Source organism: Sorex araneus, chromosome 4 (genome assembly GCF_027595985.1).
Source record: "Sorex araneus isolate mSorAra2 chromosome 4, mSorAra2.pri, whole genome shotgun sequence".
Lineage (NCBI taxonomy): Eukaryota > Metazoa > Chordata > Mammalia > Eulipotyphla > Soricidae > Sorex > Sorex araneus.
In genome coordinates this window covers 198,259,131-198,264,586 of record NC_073305.1, presented here as the reverse complement: position 1 = coordinate 198,264,586, position 5,456 = coordinate 198,259,131, and the positions used below count along the sequence as shown (strand labels likewise).

At 48.4% G+C, this 5,456-nt stretch overlaps 1 non-coding gene across 1 annotated transcript; it reads left to right on the top strand.

Annotated features, from left to right (window-relative positions):
- The first annotated feature begins 2,057 nt into the window (after positions 1-2,057).
- TRNAV-AAC (transfer RNA valine (anticodon AAC)) lies at positions 2,058-2,130 on the top strand. Its single transcript has one exon. It is a non-coding gene; the product is annotated as a tRNA-Val (tRNA).
- The last annotated feature ends 3,326 nt before the right edge of the window (positions 2,131-5,456 follow it).

Below are 5,456 nucleotides of genomic sequence, written 5' to 3'. Positions count from 1 at the left end.
GGGTGGGATGCTTGCCTTGCACGTGACCAACTTGGGTTTGATCCCAACCCCCTGAGGACCTCCAGGAGTGATTCCTGAGTGCAGAGTCAGGAATAACCCCTGAGCATTGTCAGGTGTGGCCCAAAAATCAAACCAGAAAATAAAGAGGAGCATAACTACAGACCCTACCAAAATAAGGATCATAAGAAAGTACCAAGACTATTTGCTGACCAACAGATAACCTAGATTAAGGGGGTGGATTCCCAGAGGCACATAAGCTAATAACGGACTGAAGAAGCAATAGAATTCTGAGTAGATCTATCATAAACGAGGAAATTAAATCAGCAGAGAAGAGCTCAGAGTCGGATCGCTTTACTGGTTAATTTTATTATTTGAAAAAGATTTTGAGGGGCTGAGAGACAGTAATAGCATTAAGAGGTCAGGGGACAGGGGCTAGAGAGGTAGCACAGCCGGTAGGGCATTTGCCTTGCATGCGGCTGACCCGGGTTCGATTCCCAGCATCCCATATGGTCCCCTGAGCACTGCCAGGAGTAATTCCTGAGCGTATGAGCCAGGAGTAACCCCTGAGCATCAATAGGTGTGACCCAAAAAGAAAAAAAAGAGGTCAGGGGACAGTGCGGCATTAAGGGTCAGGGGACAGTGAGGCATTAAGGGTCAGGGGACAGTGAGGCATTAAGGGGCGGGGAGGGGGGGCGTTAAGGGTCCAGGGACAGTGCAGCGTCACGGTGCCGCCCGACACTGCGTCACTGAGGACAGCTCTGCAGGCCCAGGCACGACCGGACGCCAACAGGCCCTTGCATTGACCCTTCTGCCCAGCTGGCCAAGAATCACCAGTGGACCCTCAGGTCTCCTGAGCACTGCTTGAGAGTGCCCCCCTTCTGCCCCCCAAAAGGAGAGCCAGAGAGATGGCTCGTGGGCTGAGCACCTACTTCACATGTGAAAGTTTGAGCCCTAGAACTGCTGGTTCCCCCAGCACCAGCACGCCGGCAGCCCTGGGGGTGCCCAGCCCCTCCCCCAGCACCAGCATGCTGGCACCCCCGGGGACGCCAAGCCCCTTCTACAGCAAGGAAAAAAAGGAACTAGAAGCAACTCCTTCCAGCTCGTCCCCAAGACGGAAGCGGAGGGAAGGCCAAGACCCGCCGCCACCCCGGGAGCCGACGCGGGCAGACCGAGCGCGCACCGTCCCGCGCGCCCACGCAGAGCCCCTCGGAGCGTCAGCGAGCGCGGCGAGGATCACACACCGTGACCAAATGGAACTGCTGCCCAGAACGAGCGTGGTTCAGCATGTGAAAACCACGCAGTGCAAAACACCACATCAATAGCATGGAAAAACACATAATTATTTCAGTTGACGGAGAAAGAGCTTTTGACAAAATCCAATTTCCTTTCATGATTAAAAAAAAATAAAGAAAAAAAGCACCACCCAATAAGCCAGGAATAGAAAAGAAATTCCTCAAGAGGACAAAGACCATCTATGTAAAATTCACGGCAAACAGCAGACTCTGGAGAAAGCAACGTTTCTCCTCTAAGATCAGGAACAGGAGTCCACTTTTGCCATGGCACTGGTCTGACCTTTCCGCTCAACATACAGTTCAAAGTGTAAGCCAAAATAATTAGGCTTAGAAAATGGGATAGGGGGCTGGAGCCATAGCACAGCGGGTAGGGCGTTTGCCTTGCACATGGCCGACCCAGTTTCGATTCCCAGCATCCCATATGGTCCCCCGAGAACCGCCAGGAGTAATTCCTGAGTGCAGAGCCAGGAGTAACCCCTGAGCATCACCAGATGTAAGAAAAGAAAGAAAGAAAGAAAGAAAGAAAGAAAGAAAGAAAGAAAGAAAGAAAGAAAGAAAGAAAGAAAGAAAGAAAGAAAGAAAGAAAGAAAGAAAGAAAGAAAGAAAGAAAGAAAGAAAGAGAGAGAGAAAGAAAGAAAGGAAAAAAGAAAGTAAGAGGGAGGGAGGAAGGTAAAAGGCATCCAAATTGGAAAGGAAGAGTGAAAAAGAGGCAGGGAGAAGGGAGAGAGAGTTAATAAATATAGGAAATCTGTAGTATAAGCTTGTGGGTCCATAGTGCAGTGGTTATCACATCTGTTTAACATTCAGAGGGTCCTGGGTTCGATCCCTAGTGGAACCAATTGAGGCAGTGCTTTGGGGGCCAGAGTGATAGTACAGCAGGGCTGGGCGTTTGCCGTGCACACAGCCAACTGGGATTCAGTCCCCAGCACCCCATATGGTTCTCCACCGGGAGTGATCCCTGAGCACAGAGCCAGGAGTAAGTCCTGAACAATTCCAGGTGTGAACCAAAAACAAAACCGAAAAAGAAAGCACCTGTAAATACAAGTTCAACACACAAAAAAATAACTTTCTGGATCAGAGCGTACAGAGGTTAAGGCACCTGCCTTGCATGTGGCCGACCCAAATTTAATCTCCAGCACCATCCTGAGCCTTGTCAGGAGTAAGCCCTGAGCACTACTAGGTGTGGCCCTAAAAACAAAATAAAGAAAAAAATCAAGTTTCTTTCGGAACATTAGTAGTGACAGTGCCAAGAGGAAAAAAACAGACATGCCAAGTATGGTTCCCTTCATATCAGCACTGGAAAACCTTTAGAATAAATATAACCCATAGATGTGACATGCGTATGTTAAACACTGTGGACACTGCTCATGGGAACTCCACATGCAAGTTAATGGGACGGGCCCCTTGGTCACAGCTGAGAGACCTGGTGTCATGGGGAAGGGAGAACTCTGCAAAGTAGGTGACAGTACCACTGTGGCCAGATCCAATGTCCTATCGATCAAAACCCCCAACGACAGGTTTTGCAGAAATGGAAAAATCCATCCTGAAGTTGATGTGGAATTTCAAAAGGCCACAACTAGCCAAAAGTATCTTGAAATAGAAAAACAAGGTTAAAGGCCTTACACATCCCAATTTCAAAACTACAATTAAAAAAGACCAAACATGGTTCTGGCATAAACACATAAACACCAGACATACCAATGGGATAGAATAAAGCGTCCAGAAATAAAGTCTTACAACTATGGTGAATTGATTCACGAGCGCGCCAAAATCACTCAAGGACAAAATAAAGGGCCCTTCGACAAAATAAAATAAAAAAGTCGACTGAGGACCTACAAAAGAATGAAGCTGAACCCTTACCTTGCACTATCTAGAAAACAAACCAAAAAAAAATCTCACTCCCAATTGAAAACCCTAAATTTAAAAACTAAAATAACAAAACTCTGAGAAGAAAACATGAAAGAAATCTTCAGGATCTTGATCTTGGTTTGGCAATGCTCTCTTCAATGTAACCCCCAAATACAGACACCAGATGAAGAAAAACAAAAAGTTGGACTTGATCAAAATGTAAAACTCTTGTGCTTCAAAGAGCTCGATCAAGGGTATGAAATGCAACCCACAGAGAGAGATTTGCGGTATTTATAAATCTTATGTCTGATCAGAGCCTTGATCAGGGCTGGATATACCTGAACTGCAACTCATCGCCGAAAGACAGCTCAATTTCTTAGTGAACTGGAATCGACTTTTCTCCACAGAGGATTCCCCAAATGGCACATGGGCGTGTGAAAAGATTCTTAAAATCTTTAGGGAAAGTCATTTAGCGAAATGCTCACCAAACTCTCAACAAGATAGCATTTCACCTCTATGAGGGTGGCTATTCCTCCTGTAAAACTTCAGAAGAGATACCTAGAGTTGTAAAGGCATGAAGAAATGGGATTTTCTGGGCCAAAGCAATAGTACAGTGGGGAGGGCATTTGCCTTGTGGGCAGCGGATCCGAGTTCGATCCTTGACATCCCATATGGTCCCCAGAGCACCGCCAGGAGTAATTCCTGAGCATCACCAAGTGTGATCCTAAAAGAAAAAAATTGGAATTCTTGGACTCTGCTTGTGGGAGTGTGTGATGACAAAAAGGAGCAAAGGGAAGACTGAGATGATAAAAATAATTTTTGCTTTAATAGACATTGGGCAAAATTAATTCAGTGCTTCACCGAAGACATAAATTACCCCCACAATGGAAATATATATAGCACTGTAGCACTGTCGTGCCGTTGCTCATTGATTTGCTGGAGCGGGCACCAATAACGTCTCCATTGTGAGACTTCTTGTTATTGCTTTTGGCATATCGAATATGCCACGGGTAGCTTGCCAGGCTCTGCCGTGCGGGTGGGATACTCTGGGTAGTGTGCCGGGCTCTCCGAGAGGGGCGGAGGAATTGAACCCAGGTCGGCCACATGCAAGGCAAACGCCCTACCCGCTAGTGGTGAGTATAGTGAAAATATATATATATGCAGATATATATACATATGCTTGTACATTTCCTAGTTTGGGGGCCACACCTGGTGGCGCTCAGAACTTGCTCCTGGCTTTGAGCAAAGGGATCAGTCCTGGTGGAACTCAGGGGGCCCTGCGGGGTGCAGGGATGGGACCCAGGTCAGCCACAGGCAAGACAAGTGTCCTCCCTGCTGTTCTATCGCTCTGGCCCTAGGAGGTATTTTTTCCACGACTTGGCAATGTCAAGTGTCCGTGAGTGTTTGGACCCATCGTACATGGCTGCCGAGTGTGTGCAATGGCACAGTCACTCTGGAAAGCGGTTTGGCAGTGACTTACGAAGCTGAACCAGCCCCATATGACCCGGTAATCCCATTTCTAAGTATATACCCAAGAGAAATGGAAACATATGTCTGCGCAGAGAGGCTTGCACACACGTGTGGAGAAACGCTTCACCCACGACCAGCCCCCACTGGGGGCGCCCATCAGCAGGTGAACGGTGTCAGGAATCCAAAGTCAAAATCCAAGGGCATGTTGCTCAGCGGGCAGCAGCTCGAGGTAGCCATCCTCCCCACAGGGCGGGTGGACCCCCAGAGCTTGCTGAGTAAATGAATTCACGGACAGAGAGCAGAAAGGTGACCGCCATGGAGGCGGGTGGGGTGGGACCGACGGAAACCGGGACGTTGGTGGTAGGTGGGAACCCTGCGCTTTTGAAGGGGCGGGTGCTGGAACTCTGTCTGACCGAGAATCAGTCATGAGCAGCTTTGTAACTGTGTATCTTATGGTGATTCAATAAAAAAGGAAGAGAGAAAAGGACACACTGTAGACTTCTCTTTACATGATACTTTGATACAGCCAAGTGCCCTAGGGCACCGGAAATGAGGGTTGCCCCGGTTGGGCTAGGGAGGGTGAGTGGGGCGGGGGGAGGGGGCTCTCCATGCCCATGGAAATGCTTTTCATCTTGATTGCGGTGGCATTTGCATGGGTCTCTACATCTTACCAAAAGCTCTGGGACTGCGGGCTGGAGTGACTGTACAGTGGGGAGGGTGTTTGCCTTGCATGTGACCAACCCAGGTTCAACCCCTGGCATCCCAAAGGGTCTCCCAAGCATCGCCAGGACTAATTCCTGAATGCAGAGCCAGGAGTAACCCCTGAGTTTCATTAGGTGTGCCCCC